The sequence below is a fragment of the Polypterus senegalus genome, chromosome 1 (genome assembly GCF_016835505.1).
Source record: "Polypterus senegalus isolate Bchr_013 chromosome 1, ASM1683550v1, whole genome shotgun sequence".
Taxonomy (NCBI): domain Eukaryota; kingdom Metazoa; phylum Chordata; class Cladistia; order Polypteriformes; family Polypteridae; genus Polypterus; species Polypterus senegalus.
Window position 1 is genome coordinate 214,407,538 of NC_053154.1, and position 17,695 is coordinate 214,425,232.

The 17,695-nt window shown below is 36.0% G+C and overlaps 1 protein-coding gene across 2 annotated transcripts in view; it reads left to right on the forward strand.

Annotated features, from left to right (window-relative positions):
* Positions 1-17,695, forward strand: part of slc29a3 (solute carrier family 29 member 3) — an 85,725-nt gene that overhangs the window by 12,569 nt on the left and 55,461 nt on the right. For both annotated transcript variants that reach the window (XM_039768734.1, XM_039768725.1), the window contains exon 2: positions 11,575-11,729. The gene's annotated coding sequence lies outside the window, so the exon portion shown is untranslated. The remainder of the gene's footprint in view (positions 1-11,574; positions 11,730-17,695) is intronic.

A 17,695-nucleotide genomic window follows, 5' to 3' on the forward strand; every position in this document is an offset into this window, starting at 1 on the left:
CGGCCTTAGATCTTATATTCTTTTCCTACTTTTTAAATAAAAAGAATCGTAGCCTTCAACAAATCCAAAACATTTACCTTTTCGGCAATCGTTAACATCTTCTTGCGCTTGGCCACGGCCCCTGAAGCAGTAGCAGATCGTTTTGGAGCCATAATGAAGGGCTTGTCTATGCACAAAGATAAACACAAAAGAGCACAACTCTTTACACAGCGAAACACGTTGATGCTGAATGAGCGAGACGAGACTTCCTGGTTAACACTGCATTCAGCACGCAGGAACTCAACTGCGTGCTCTGATTGGTTAGCTTCTCAGTCAGGAGAACTTAACTGCGTGCTATGCTTGGTTAGCTTCTCAGCCATCCGCCAATAGCGTCCCTTGTATGAAATCAACTGGGCAAACCAACTGAGGAAGCATGTACAGGAAGTAAAAAGACACATTGTCCAGAACCCCGAAGCAGCGAAAAATCCAGCGTTATATATTTAGTTATGCTTTCATATAAAATCCGCGATAGAGTGAAGCCGCGAAAGTCGAAGCGCGATATAGCGAGGGATTACTGTATATATAAATAAAAGGCAAAGCCCTCACTGACTGACTCACTCACTCACTCACTGACTCATCACTAATTCTCCAACTTCCCATGTAGGTAGAAAGCTGAAATTTGGCAGGCTTATTCCTTACAGCTTACTTAACAAAAGTTAAACAGGTTTCATTTCGAAATTCTACATGTAACGGTCATAACGGTCGATAACGTCCACCATGTTGAACTTTCTTATTTATGGCCCCATCTTCACGAAATTTGGTAGGCGGCTTCCCCGCGCTAACCAAAACCGATGTACGTACTTATTTCAATGGTATTACGCCACTGTCGGCCGCCATATTGAACTTTCCAGCATCACTAATTCTCCAACTTCCCGTGTAGTTAGAAGGCTGACCCCATCTTCACGAAATTTGGTAGGTGGCTTCCCTGCACTAACCAAAACCGATGTACGTACTTATTTCGGTGGTATCACGCCACTGTCGGCCGCCATATTGAAGTTTCCAACATCACTAATTCTCCAACTTCCCGTGTAGGTAGAAGGCTGAAATTTGGCAGGCTCATTCCTTACAGGTTACTTACAAAAGTTAAGCAGGTTTCATTTCGAAATTCTACGTGTAACGGTCATAATGGTTGACAACGTCCGCCATGTTGAACTTTCTTATTTATGGCCCCATCTTCACGAAATTTGGTAGGCGGCTTCCCTGCGCTAACCAAGACCAATGTACGTACTTATTTCGGTGGTATGATGCTACTGTCGGCCGCCATATTGAACCTTTCAACGGTCTTTGTTATTTATGGGCCCAGCTTCAAGAAATTTGGTACGCGGGTTCCCAACGCTAACTGAATCCTACTTACGTACATATATATGTCCATAGCCTGCAGCTCGGTCACCGTGTGAGTCGGCATTGGGTCCCCCATCCCAACGCCTCCCACATTGTTGGCTGCCTGCCTATATAAGGCCGTCCATCGCTCCAGTCTCTACATTCCCTTCCTTGCTTCGCCATGGGATTCACGTCTCCCTGCTGATAACTACAGCCTTTTTATTTAATCCATGGCTTCTCCGCTGTTTTGTTGTTCATTTATTACGATTATAGTTATTGTGTAGGTATTTTAGACTTACTTTACATTGTTCAGGTACCCATTTCCTTTATCATTCCAACCGTACCCCCATTAACATGTCTATCACGGTGATCACCATCGATCAAAGAACTGTCACTTACCGAGTGGTTTCCATGCCCAGAGATGGCATCTGCCTTTTCCATTCTCTTTGTTACATATTGCACAACCATATCAGGCTCACTCTTGATATCCGGAGGAACATTGTTTCTTCTGTATTGAATGATTAGAACAGGTTCAAGGTGTTGGCTGATGACGGTACAGGAGGTAATTATACTACACAGGAGCACTATAAGAGTGAAATGCTTAAGCTCTTCACCTATGGATCTGCATGTGAGTTGATGGCTGCCGCTGAATTGTTCGGTTGTCACTTTCAAGTGTACCAAAATGGCCAAATATTTTACACCTTTGGACAACCGCCAATTCCTCTTAAACATCTTAGATTCACAGGTGACAATTTCAGTAGTGGACACTTTGGTGTTCATGAATATTTAAACTCTCAAAAGCTGGATGTGAAGTTATCAATGAAACCGGTTAAATACTTACAACGCTTGACAGATGCCGAATGTCTCTTCAACACAAGTCCTACAAATACTGTCGTAATTGAAACAAACCATGACACTCAAACCGATTATGACAGCAGCAATCCAAGCTGTATGATTTGAAACAAGATTACTGTTCACATGGCCAACTGTACGTTGCATGCTCAAGAGTAAGCTCAGCGCACAGCTTGGTCATATTACAACCAAGATAGATAGATAAATAGATAGAGATATAGATAGATATAAATATATATAGATATAGATATGACGGCAACACTCATATCAATGACAAAACAATTACATTAACAATACATTATTCTTAAAATTTTTCCTTTTCTTTTCCATAACTTCTTTAACACACTACTTCTCCTCTGCGAAGCGCTGGTATTTTGCTTGTTATTGATATAATGCACAGTAGCTCTAAACAGCAGTAGGCACTACTGAGCCCCTAACCTCTAAACACTCCAGCACAAACACAGATCCTGTGTTCAAATAAAGATTTTATTTTTCATAAATAGCTCTCACAGACACTCTGTCAGAAATCGGGCAAGCACAAAACACAAACAATATTCTTCTCCCTCTTTGTCTTTCCTCTACTCCCTTTATTTTTTCCAGGGTAGTTTTGTCCTTTTTCCCTGAATTTGATTCCCTGAGTGAGGAGGGGTGGCTTCTTTTATACCAGGCTTGGGAGTACTTCCGGTGCCTCCACATTGTGTCCAATGAGCACTTCCAGATCAGGAAGAACTTTCCTAAAAGGAGGAAACCTCTTCATCCCCACAGCTCCCTCTGATGGCTCCCACAAAACCCAGCAGGGCTGCCCAGTGGATCTCCAGTTCCCATGAAACCCTGCTGGAGTGTATATGGGAGACCCAGACCAGAGCTGGTGCCATCTGCTTGACTGGGAGAGGCAAAAGACTCTGGGTTGTGTTTTCCTTCCATCCTTCCCTTAAATTGGCCTCTCAGTTGTGTAAGGAACCTTGAACCATCCTGGCGAAGATGCCAGTCCAGCTTTGGTGCCCATGCTTGGTGTCCATAACAATGTATATACAGTATTTGTTTATTTAAAAAAAAATGTAGGGTTACAAAATGTAATACAACAGCATTCTCACACCAGCTTAATGTAATTCTGTCCTGGTAGAACTAGAAATTTGAATCTTTGATTAACTTAATGCAGAATGAATATCTGCTTGGGCACAGGGAAAAATACACAAGCCCCATATAGACAATGCAGCAGTATTAAGCACTGTCCCACAGTTCTGCATTAAATTGTAATATCTCCAAACATTGGAATTAAAACTTAATTATTTTTGTACCAAACCTCAACATTTAGTTATTGTTATGCCTTTACTGATCTCACAGTTTAAGCAGTATTTTTCCTATTTTTATATACAAGTACAGTAATTGTATTAAAATGTACAAGTTTACACTATCCTTTCATTTAATTAATGTGACTATTGTTTCTGTTGTAGTGATTCTGTTTTTAACTAGTATTAAGATCTGTCTATATAAGATCTATAAACAATCTTATTTTATTTTGCTTGCTTTCAAAAACGAACCCAAACATTGCATATTGAATCATGAACGCGTTCACTCTTATCATTTGAAGAAAAGCAGATTTGCCAGTCATCCCTGAATGTTTGCCCTAACATGACTTTGAAAACTGCAGATTTAAAAATAGATTTTTTTTTTTTGTAAGATGTGTTAACGATGGGATGAATGCCAACATCTTTATAAAAATTGAAATGAGGTATTTTTTTTGGGTTGTGGGTGACATTAATAACAACTTTAATTTGTAATGTCTTATTCATTCATAAAAGTTGAATCATTGCTTAATGTAAGTAAAAAAAAAAAAAGGTAAAAATAAAGAAAATCTGGGCATATGATAAAACTGCTAAGATTCAACCGAGACTTTAAAGAAGAGACGTATACAGCACATGTGATGCTCACATGTAAGACATTCCAGGAGAGTGTTTCCCTAAGAATGAAGAATACAACTTCTTCTTTTTGTTTTAAGACTTGCATTGTACTTGTAAAGGAACAGTTTCCCACGGTCATTTTATCTTTTTGATCTTCTTTACAGTTAATGCCATTTGTTTCACAGTGCCCTACTCTAAACCATCCATCCATCCATCCATCCATTATCCAACCCACTATATCCTAACTACAGGGTCACGGGGATCTGCTGGAGCCAATCCCAGCCAACACAGGGCACAATGCAGAAAACAAACCCCGGGCAGGGTGCCAGCCCACCGCAGGGCATATATATATATATATATATATATATATATATATATATACAGTATATATATATATATACATATATACATATACACACACACACACACACACACTAGGGACAATTTAGAATCACCAATGCACCTAACCCACATGTCTTTGGACTGTGGGAGGAAACTGGAGTACCCGGAGGAAACCCACACAGACACGGGGAGAACATGCAAACTCCATGCAGGGAGGACCTGGGAAGCGAACCCAAGTCTCCTAACTGTGAGGCAGCAGTGCTACCCACTGCGCCACTGTGCCACCCCAGCTCTAAACCTTTGATGCTTATTACAAATGCTTCAGTTTAAAGCATAAAATAATAAAAACACCAAATTGGAAGACTGCAGATTGTGTATTTCAGTTACCCATAGACATTTCTCTGTGAATGAAAATAGCTATGAAATTTTGAACTTGGGGAAGATTGTGCCTTTAAGGACTGAAGCTGTGTGATATGGCACTAACAGTATTGATTTGTTTCTTTTCAGGAAAGTTTGAAAAAGAGTTCTAAAAAAAGAAAAATAACAAGCCTTCTGACTGTATAAGAGCAAGCACTATAGAGATTGTACAGAAAATTATGGTAATCCATTCTTAATAAAACAAATTCAGTCACAGCTTTTTCAGCACCGCTACAAGGCACAAAAAATGATTTTACATTTTTTATCTGCACATTGCAATTTCTGAAGTGTTTTTTCTTCATTTTAAATGTAGTGTTTATATTGGGATTGATTTCCTGGAAAGCATGTATAACACTGAATGCAAGAGAGTTCCATTCTAATTAAATATTATCAGTTAAGGCAGAATCTAGAATGCAAAAATGGCATCTGGATGAATGAGACACTGCTCTGAAATTTCCAGTTCTGTAAAGAAGTATCTGGGTAAAATAGCAATCATGCCTGAGCATGTTACTGAAATAAACATGGACACTGTCTGCGAAAACTTGAAGCAATTTGTGGCCAACTACCCTTTTATCACAGAAGAATGTATACAGCAGGGCTTCTAGGTTGAGCTAAATACTGACCATAGTGCTGTTCTAGTTTTAACACATTTTTTAATTTTTTTATTTTACTCATCAAAAGAATCTTGTTGGCCCATTTGAGAGTTTTCTTTATATTTGCCAGGTTATGCCATACAATCTGCCATAATCAAAAAATGCAAGAATCAAATGACTAGTAAATTCTGTTGTCACTTGTTACCTTGACCTGCAGTAGGTTTATGCAGACTTTTATTTCCAATTGTATGATTCCTTTTGGAAAGAGTAGGGTCGCTGCATATTGAAAATAACATGCAAGCATATGTGGAAAGATTATTGTGGGACATCCTTTGTTATCTGAAGGCCCCACAGCTCTAAATTCTCTGTTTCAGTGTTGGGCAGTTCATAGAGAATGTTCTATGCTTTAGAGGTGGTTGGCAGTGTAGCTCATAATTTACATAGTATTTAAATATGTATTGTTAATGTAGTGTCTTGGTTTAAAGGCAGATAGCAGTCTGATCACTGACAAATGTGCACAAATCCATTTTTTTTTACTGAGCATTTTGTGTGCAGGATTTTGAATGTACAGGCAACTATAAATACTCACATACACATTCTGCAGACAGACAAATATTGTGAACGTCAAAGTTACAAAATAAAATAGCCAGTAATGCAGGTAAAGGAATCCCTAAATTGCATATGTACTGTATATCTGTATCTTTTACAAAACTGCAGCAGCTGCATGTAATACTCCCTGGACAGCAATGCAGGAGTATACAACAAATCAGTAAGCACCAACGGAGGATTTCTGAAAAAAGGTTAGAAGTTGCTTATAAGGTTAATAATGATATAACAGAAGCAGTATATAAGCAAAAATAAGTAATGTGAGGGGGTCATTCTGCATCCTGTAACATTACCAATGACAATTTAGTTTGTTGTAGAAGAATTTGTTCAGAATTGATCTGTTGACATTTTTTTTTATTTCTCCTTTTGTTCTTTTTTCCCCCCCCCATGTTTTTCTTAGTGAAAAAAACACTGGCTGACTGAGTAATTTTCCCACCATGATTAGCAGGTCACTTCTCTGGAAGGACAGGTAGCAACCACAGAAATAATATTTACATTCTGGGAATGAATTAGCCTGTTTTATTCACATCCTTGCCTAACTTCTCGCCTGTAATTGAGAGGTATCACTGGGTTTACACCTCTAATCATAATCCATACCATTCAAAGGATTTCTCACCTTCATCGTTTGTAAAGCATTCTTTTGCGAGGCACAAAAGGGTTTAAATCTATCCTAGAAAGGTCAGAAAATGCTTTTCATCTTATTCTTTAATCCATCTATTTCACAAACCAGATAGGCTAGTGTTCCTATGATAAAATAATCTCCCTTGGAGGGTTTGCGACCATTTCTGCAGCATTTTGCCATTTTAAACCTCCAAAATAAGCTTATAGACACCATAGGCCATTTCTGCGTTACACATGCCACTTACCTGGTTTGCCTAATGAACTGACTTTTTTTTTTTTTTTTAAACCTATGCTGTTGGTTTTTGGGGTGTTATGGGTGGCCTCTATTGCTGCCTTCACTGACAAATTTGGTGCCTGAAGCTGGGTGTTATTGATGAAGTGGGTGGGGGAAGTTTCCTTGCCTGCAAAAGTTTAGTTGTAGTTTGCATCATGGGAGGGTTGGTGGGAGGACTTCTGGCAACTTATTCATACTAAGTTACTTGGGTTGGGGATTGGGTGGAGAGCCTTTTTATCTGCTTTAGTTGCACGTTTCCCATCATGTTTTTCCATGTGTCCTGGTGTCACCTTCCTTTCTTTGTCTTTTAATTTTTTTCCTCTTTCTGTTCTCATAACTAATCTATTGATATCTTCTTGAATAGTTGAGGCAGTGATGCTCCGATCAAGTTGATCTAAGTCACCTGTTTTTCAGTCCAAATGACTTGATTAATGATTGTTAAACTGGTTGCTCTCAGAAAACAGTTTTTTTCTGAATCTGCCTGTCTAAGGTTTAAGGTCATTTTGTTATGGTGCTCCTTTATACATAGTATTATAGTACTTGAGGAAGCACACATGCCAACAGGGAGCCGATAGACTTTAGGAGAGAGTGAAAATTGGAATATTTTATATTAAAGAAAGTGGAATAATAAACTGAGAAAAGGGAATCAAAGGAGAAATATTTCTGCATGAAGAGGAATGGCAGACGTATATGTTGTCCAGCTTGATGTACTTGGAGTGGAAGAAAAGAGTAGTACATCTTTGTCAGAATTTAAAAGGGAATCTCCTTTAATGAGAGTCTTTTGTTTTGTCCTTTAATTAAAATGAACATTTCTTGTCTGAGTGTGACTAGTGAGTGAGCTGATGTTTAGTATAGCAGGTAACATTTTTAATTAGAAGAAAGAATAGATAAAAAGAATTTGCATTCACTGCTTAGTAAACAAAAGGTTTATTAGACAGATTTGTCTCTTAATGCATTCTGCATGTAACCTTGTAAAGCTTAATAGCATTTTATCTTCTTAAGACACATCTTTTGAGTATTTTTTAGAATTGTGGCATGTAATTATGATAAACATTTTATTTTTTTAGGATGTATTTTATTATTTAAAATATTTATTTTAAATATGTTTTATTTTAGTATTTTTATGGTCACTGTACAACAAGCATACAGAATTTCATTTTGTTAATACAAAATTAAAAAGTAACCCCAATGGTCTGCAGTTTAATTATAAAAAATACTTCTTTAATATAGAACATAAGGTTTCACCACTGCTGTTGGGCAGGATCTTAATGTTTTTTGGGGGGGGAGTAAAAAGATAAAGGAAAAATTAGATCTGGTACCAGAATCCCCCAATCGTAGTAACATGAAATTTGTGATTCATTTTGGCCCTAAAAAATACTGATATATCCATAATTTGGGGATTTGGAGTAAACACCATGGGGCAGTTGTCCTCTGTTATTTGAGTTATAAGTGAGTCAATATCACATTCATACAGGAATCTGGGAAATTAGCCAAAGATGTAGCCAGATTTGATGATAAAACATTCCTCCAAAGCATTTTATGCATGGGATGACTCAAGGTTCAATGCATGGTTCAACTTGCAAGCCACAATGTGGCAGATTATGCTAATAGATTCTGATGGAGCTAGGTAGCAGGAAAGTAGTTCTCACTAACTCCATACCAATTGTCCTTCTCTTCTTTGTATAACCAGCCAAATTTTAAATTTGAAAGCCTGCACTATAATTATGGGTATGGACGCAAATGCCTTTTTTTAGACAAAATGCCTTCTCCTCTTTCCTAGCATATTCCTTACCTGCTCTGCTCATTGTCCAAGTTTGACCCCATTTTGAATCAGGTTGAATCCATCTTCTAAAATATTTTTGCTCCATTCTCCCTGGCAGCATTTTCATTCAAGAATTGAATACATTATTCTTTCTAAATCACTTGCTGCAAATATTGCTAAATTGTCATATGAAATAGCTAGTCTCTCTGATCATGGGTGTATATTGATGAAATCTGTTATTTCCCCCCATGGCGGAAATCCTCTCCAGCTCAAACATCTCTCAACCCTTTCAGTTCCAAAAAAAAAAGATATTGGACAGGATATCTTCGTCTCTTACTTTGAAATGCTCCCTCTGACTTTCCTAACCTCCTTAATTTGACCAGGTCTTTGGAGTCTCTGTCTGGTTATAAAAATTAACAGATCTAAATTTGATATCTCCCCTGTAAATTCTGTATGTGGTCAGTCTGTTTTTTCACTGCACATTCCCCTTACAAGTTCATTTAAATACTTTGGTTTGAAACCTCTCCTTTGTTGCAGGACATTGTAGCATCTCATTATAATTATATTCTTAAGAGTGTCGAGATACTCAAATAAACATAGTCCCGTTCTTTAATTTTGTTAGTGCCATGCTCCCCTTCTCTCCATAATTTTTTTTTCTGTTGGAAATTATCTCTTCTTTCTGCCACTTTATGGAATGGCAAAACATCATTTATGCACTCCTTGCCTGATATTGCAGTGTATGCCCCTGGGCATTTACTCTTAAGGCTAGTGTGGAATTGGTAGAAGCTTTCCATTAGTCCACCGCCTTGGTTTCCTGCTAAACTTAATTTGGTATATGTCTGGTACTTCTGAGTTTTGGTACATCTCGTAGAAAATACAGTTTCACTTCTATAATTTTAGTCCTTTAGGTTCCTATGCTGTCCAAACACATTATCTTCTACAGGTATAATGCTCTTCTCTATACAGTATTGGTAATAACCCTGCCAGAACAGATACAGCTGTTAAGACATTTTGTGACATTTGTGATGATTCCAGGCTTACAAGCTACCAATCACTGAGGTCTTGGTTCTCTTTTTTTTAACCATCTTCCATCTTTCTTTGATCAGTCCTTAAGGCAAATGGTGTCTTGGTAAACTCTCCATTTCTCTTCCATCCTCCAAAAAATGCCTCAGAAACTATCCTCAATAACATTTGTGCATCCTCCAAAAATCCAAATTGTCATCATTTTTATGTCAAATTCATACATTGCCTGTAGTTTTTCCTTTGCAAACTCTGTGCTGTGCTCTTGGTCCCAGATAATCTCTGCCATTTTTGTTCCTTAAAACAATTCTGTCATATTTTTTTCATATGTTTTGGGATTCTTACAGTGTCCGCCATATGTCTCAGTCTATATTCTGTTTTCCAAGTTAGCATTTCCTTTCCTCTTCATGTGTTTCTTCTCTTGGACGTTTCTGCTCTTCTCTTTATTTTTAACCAGCTGACGATCTTTCATAGGAAACAATTGCTGCAAATTTAAAATTTATTGTTTCTCTATCTTTAAGTTTTGGGAATTTCTTTTTCTTTACCAATCTCTCTGGAACTTTCAGTAGTATGAGGTACACATCACCAGTTCAACTGCCTCCAATACAGAGAAGTGGCCGGCACCTGAGCACTTGGTTAGGAGCTGACTTGCTTATGATCAGCATTTCATTACTAATCTCAATCCTTAACTGAACTTGTATGTCTGCTCTACCTAATTATTGCTCTGGAGCGTCCTGTGTCTGCTTTCCCTCTCTTCCCAGATTGCATTTGAATCAAGGATTTAATCCTGTGTAGACCTATTTTACAGTGTGGTTTGGATGGGATGGAATAGGATTTATTATTTTATTCTTTCACTGTTTTTCATGTTTGCAATGTTTAATTTATATTGATTTTCATAATTGATGACTGTTGTTTAAAGTACTGTATAATAAAAAAAAATCAGTCACTTTGCATAAGTTAAGACCTCCTTAATTACACTATTTCATTGCAAAACTGTTTAGCCTTCCAACAGTTTTTATCAGTTATGCAGTCGTGCGACTTGGTCTAACTTTAACTGTTGACTAAAAGGAACTCTAAACCCACCAGAGTTTTATTATCTCCAGAAATTATGTTGAATGGAGCTTTTGGTTTTCTTTCCTTCATTGTCATTTGGTCATATCTCAATTACAGTATTATTGGTCTTTATATTTTTGTTTGAGCCTGCACTTGGTAAAGAGAGCTATGCAAAGCCAAGATGAATTAAGTGTAATGCACTCTGTAATCACATTCTTTAGCTTAAATTTTTAGATTAAAAAAGTAAATATATATGTATGCTTAAAAATTAGGAGGTGCTATTGTTATGTATGAAATGGACAAAACTCAATACATGAAGTGGAAAAAATAGATCTAAGAGAGAGATCAAACATGGTATGTACTGGATAACAATCAAACTGCCAACCAGTGTAATTAGGTACAAAAATGCTCACACTTTACTGCATTAAGACATTTCTATTTGGAACACAAACTAGTCTGGAATTTCTTAGATCATTTTGATCTTATCGTAACATCCTAAAGTTTGTCTATAGTATTTAAGTATCTTTGAGAGAAATTGCAGTTTTCAAATGCTATAACTTTAGTAAATGTTCAGTGTAATAAATTGACATTATATTTTTAGGAGACTAACTAAAAGGTTTTATTATTTTATTTCTTTTTCTTATTTGGGATTGGATGTCCAGAGTCCGTAAGCTATTGTCTGTTGTGTGTCAAGATGCACTTACTGTTTGTAATGGCTAACATAAATGATCATATAGAATTATTTTAGATTTTAAATGGTTTTGTCCTCTTTAGCTGGAAGACTACAACCCTATCCTGCCACTGGAAAATGGCAGCTCCCAGAAGGAGGTTATTTCCTTTCTGAGTCCTTTTGCCATGTGATCATCTGCTAGTGAAGCAGTGTGTACCATCTCCAAGAAGACTGTTGAATCAATAGAGAGCAAAGAAAGGTAAGGCACTATTTTCTTGCCATTGCATATCTGAGTAAAGGTAATATACTGTTTCATGTTTGCAGCTTCCTAGTTAGGAAAATAGAAAAAAGGTAATTCAAACCTTTTTATGATATAACTAAGCTTCTTGCTAAAGAGCTGACTACAATAAGTACTTTTTGAACAACATAACTTTATAGCGGTGGTCTTTATGGTGGTATTGTTTTCATTACTGATAAATTATAAAACAAAAAAACACTTCATTAGAAAATTAAGATATCTTGGTCATACTTTATATGGAACCATTATAAACCAGTCAAAATATTTTCTTAATAATGTTAACGATAAATTACCACTAAATGTAATAAGACTGTTGAAATACTATATGTTAGTCTCATTTAACACTGTTTTATATTATACTACAATGTCTTATAATGTGTTTCATTACATGCAGGTTATTTCTATGGATAACTTAGCTGCAGGTGGTCCAAAATGCTGCTGCCTGTTTTTTGTTCATTACAAGAAAGTTTGATTCTGTATCTCCAATTTTAGCCTCTTTACACTGGCTGCCTGTTAGTTTCAGAATTGATTTTAAAGTGTTGCTGCTGGTATTTAAATCCATACCTGGGTTTGTTCCCACTTCTTTATCTGAATTATGTGTTATACACCAGCCACCCAGAGAGCTTAGATTTACCAGTCAGTTATCTCTTGTTGTCCTTCATACTACTACTGATACTGATGGTTTCTTTCTCATAGTCATTTTTTTGTTTTCAATTTTCTGCTGGTTTGTGCTCTGTTTTATTGTATTTCATTATATTTATTTTATGTTTATTATATATTTTATTGTAAAGCACTTTGGCTACATCATTACTGATGTTGTTTTAAATGTGCTATATAAATAAATAAGCTGGAGTAATTGCAGTCATTTGTAAAATAAACTGTTTAAATTTGGGCACACACAAAAAGATTTCAATGATTATATGAGAATGGTGACATTGACACCAAGTAAGATAAACATGTAGTATGTCAGCTGTGTTATATTCTTATTGTTATTTGAATATCCAGATTTTAAAAGTCTTTATTTTTGCAGTAATGCACTATCGTCTCTCATATTACAATCATGCATCTTAAATATTAACTGCATTTAACCTCTAGATACATACTTTTATTGCAGTTCACTTGAAATTGTCCTTTTAAAACGCTCTTCCACTAATATGTTCAGTTTGTTATATACTGTTGCTAATACACTATATTTAGAACTATTTATGTTATCTGTTGAAGACAGATAACAAATATTTTTAAATTTATTCTATTACCTCTTCTCCTACGTGTACCTTCAGCTGCTTTCCTCTCTGACCAGTTTTCCCTCTGTTGGGCATTTTCCCATAAAATCTGCTTATCAGATTCTGTTGTTATTTTCAGGGCATCTTTCTCAACTCCTGTCTGGTTTTATAATTATCGTCTTTGAAGGCATCTCTCATTGTGGCTTCTATGGCTTTACTCCACTTCATGTGTCTCACATTTGCACTTCCTGTTTTGATTGGTCACTAAAGCCAAACTGACCAATTTGATTACTCAAAGAGACTTGACATTCACACAGATCTTAGTGTTATATTATATAGGGTGTCCCAAAAAGAATATCGGAGTTTTCAAAAGCTGTAGCTTGGCACCCATTCATCCGAGACTGCAGAGCAACCTAGTGGCATTTTGAGGAATTAATCTATTTTCATTTCATTGCTGGTAGATGGTGCTAGTGCTTATCAAAAAGCTAACAGTGTGTTGTTTTAATTAGTTACGTTTGCAGTTATGGCTGTGCCACAACAAAAAGCTTTTTTGCGTTTGCAAATTTGCCAGAACTCAATCGGTTGTTACTGTGCAGCTGGCATTTCATCAAAAATATGGGATTGACCATCCGAATGACAATAACATCCGTTATTGGTACCAGCAATTTTGGGATACTGGGAGTATCTGCAAAGGTAAAAGCATCGGGTGACTTTGAACTTCCTCCTCTGCTGAGAATGTTGCCCAAGTGCAAACTGCGTTCACTCGGAGCCCATCAAAATCAGTTCGACGAGCAAGTCATGAGTTACAGATGCCAAAGTCAAGTGTATGGAGAATTCTTTGACTCCGGTTGGTTATGAAACCTTATTGTCTGCTGTTGGTTCAGGCCCTTAGACGAGGGCATAAAACACGTCGAGTTGAGTTTTCAACATTCATCCAGCAAAATTTGGAGACTAATGAAGATTTTTGTTCCTTGATTATCTTCAATGATGAGGCCATGTTTCACATTAGTGGGAAGGTAAATCGTCATAATGTGTGAATTTGGGGTGAAGAAAACCCTCATGCAGTTATCGAACATGAACGAGACTCCCCCAAGACTAATGTTTTTTGCACGGGAAACGCGTGAATATAACAGTTTTTGTATAGCTTGTATAATTAAATAAATATAGCTCTTTGAAACTCTGATATTCTTTTTTTATATACGAAATGAAACTAGATTAATTCCTCAAGATGCCACTAGGCTGCACTGCAGTCTCCGATGAATGGGTGCCAAGCTACAGCTCTTTAAAACTCCAATATTCTTTTTGGGGTAACCCTGGATAGTAGATGAAAAGTACATGGAACTAGATAATATCCTTCTGAATACATAATACCTTATATATACACATTGCCTCTTTTCAAATCTTTCTGTATGATAAACTTAGCATATATATGTTGCTTTAATGTGTATATTAATTGTAAACTCACATCATCAAGTAGAAAAGTTTAAATACAAAGATAAGGTTTTCAATCATCAGAATTTTTAAAGTCAGAAACTGAAATCTGCTGCCTACTTAAGTTTGCAGATGCCTATGCAATGGTAGTTTTTATATGTGAATGAAATTGCTCTTACAAGGAGGTCATTTCCTTACTATTCTGGATAAAACTGGTAATAATTCTTTACATCACTGTAATCTGAATTTAAGTTATGCATATAAAAACTTTGGGCAGTCACTTCCTTGAAGGGACATATACTTGAATTACAGATAGGTGGCCTTTTATACTGAAGTGTGTGCTATACAGTTTGAATATGCATGTTACTGATGTCCCTCAGTAAGATTTTTTTCTGTCATTTGCCATATATACTCACACATTGTGGATACAAAAACTTAAATGAGTGTAGAGAGCTCTGTGGAAGAGTGTCATTTTGACATCAGTCTAAGCAACCACATAGTTTTTTCTATGGATTTTCTTATAAAGATAAAGTGATAAATATATTTAAGAAAAAACTACACTTTGTGCAGTAGAAGTGTTAATAGTTTATTTCATAGAAGAGATCTCTTCTATGTCATAATAGAGATCTCTTTCTGAGCACTCTGCTTAGATTTAGAAACTGAAGCTGGATCACACTTTTCAAAAATATATGCTGCCTAGAAAGGGACATCTGTCAAAACTTGTTTTCTGAAACAAAAGAACGGTTGTAAAAGAAACTACCAAGAGATGAGCAGTCAGCTTGAAAAACCTTAAGACTGAAAGTGCATCAGTCATCTAGATTACATATAATATGAAACAATAGTGTCTATGGGATGGTGGTTAAGAAAGAAACTATTGCTCAAAAGAGGCATCATAAGGTCCTTGTAGAATGTGATAGAAAGCATGTGAGAGAACCAGCTGAGCTTTCAGAAATGATCTTGTGGTAAGACAAAGACTTTTTTTTTTTGCATCTAAAATGGGTAGCACAGATCTAGCTTGTGACCCAAAAACAATATCCATGCAGTAAATTATATGGTTGGGGAAACATATTGTGAAGATATCCCTCGTCATCAGGAACTGAGCAACTTTTTAATGAACAGTAAACTGTGTATAAAAGTAATCTAATGTGAGGACACAAAGAAATGACATAAAAGCAAAGGGACCTCTACAGCATCTTCTTTAAATTGAATGGATTGATTAATATTTGGAATCGTGAACAGGACTGAGAATCAGTGTGAAACAAGTGTGCATGAAAATACTGTATATACCCATATTTTAACAAAATTATACAATGCTGCTTAAAAATAAAAAGCACTACTAAACTTTGTTTTTGGGCTAATTGACCTGAGCAATTCACATGCAAACATGGGAATTTACTTAACTCTAGTTAATGTTCCTATTCTTATGGCTCTGTCAACCTCCATTCACTTTTTAAAATACAGTATATTTGTTTTCCCGTCCTGGAAATATAGAAGTAAAGCTCCCATTAACAGTGACAAAATGTGGTAATTCCACACTAATGGTTCCAACGCTGTGATTTGTACCCAGAACACAAGGGGTGTGAGGCAGTACTGCTGTGCAGTCTGTTGTGTTTTATATACAGTATAGCTTCATGTGTATGTCTCTCTCCACTAATTGACATAATTCTAAAAAAAAAGTAGTACTTTAGAACACATAGTGTGTACGGTATAGACAGCACATTAATTCCTGCATAATTCTTAATAGACAATACCTACTGTATATCAAGCAGCTTTCCTGTAGATATAACCTCTTGAAAACATTTTTTCCCACTATATTTAAATCAGACTTTTCTCAATTTAATATACAGTACATCAATTTAAAACACTGCTCTCTTTTTTCTTTTATTGAGCCTTTGCTAGAAATTAATTCCAGTTGAAATGGAGCAATATCAAAACTACATCATCAACTGCAGGGTAGTTCCCCTTACTCTTATTAAACCATTAATATTAGCACAAAATAACAATTACACTAGCAAATAACTGGAAAGAAAAAAATCACTGTTCCTCAGTTTGTGTTAGATTTGTAATGATTTTAAGTCATGTTCAGCACTCAAAGCTGAAACTTTAAGATTTCCAAAATATGTAGTATATGCAACTAGGCTTCAGCACTCCTGGGAAATGTGATCTGTCATTTTCTAACCCTGGTAAAATGCTTGCATCGTAATTGTGTTCTCTTATAAGGTGTTGTTGAGGTCCCAGTAATTTTGCATCCATTTGTAACTTTTTTGGTGTTGAACTCGGTTATCCAATGGCCATTGTAATGTAATGGATAATTACTGAAATAATTATGCAAATGTAGTAGCCTTTTATAGATACTATATTTTACTGCCTACCAGAACAAGTGTCAACCTTTCTTTTTTTTCATTTATATTTTATTGCATACGTCATTGTAACCGTATGGTGAATTCATTTAACACTGTCCAAACACTGAACACAACCGTAGAAAAATGTCCACCACTAATGATAATATTAATTAGTTGTCAAAAAAAAAGTTCAGAAGTTCATGAAAAATATACTATAACAAATGAGATCTTACTTTATTGAGTGCCTACTTGCCAGTACCCAGGGATATAAGAAAATATTAATGAGGTGTTCTGTTTACTTTTTAATTATCTCACCTTTATATTGTGAGTTCCATCTAGTTAAACAGCTATTGAATGTGTTTATACAGATGCAGGAATAACACATACTCATTGAGAATGGCAAGAGATTAGTCATTGCCAATAAAGTTCAGTCTTTTAAATAGCTGATCATCTGTTTTTTTTTTCATTATGTTTCTCATTATTGTTTGGGTGATGCTTAAGGTAAAATAAGAAATTTAACGGTTCTGCATTTTAAAAAGCAAGTCAGTTAAAATTAAGGTAAGTTCCATTAGTCACAGTTTTTTTTAGTAATTTATTACTAATGAAAGAAAGTGGCTGGAACCAAACTCTGTAACCACTGCAGGCTTCCAGGATCTGAGATTGATACCCTTGCCTTAAACTAATGAAAATGTACTACTGCAACTGTTTAAATATTATCTTGCCACTTTCTGTGTTTAACTTGGAAAGGTACATTTTACAGCACTGTTCCCTTTTGAAATGGCGTTACACGTATTTAGCATATAAATCTATGCTCTGGCATGTCTGTAAAAGAAATCATAGGAATTAAGTATTCAATGTGTATTTATAACAGTGACCTTAAATGTCTTTATAAAAGACTAACTTGCTTTCTTCAAAGAAACAAAAAAACACA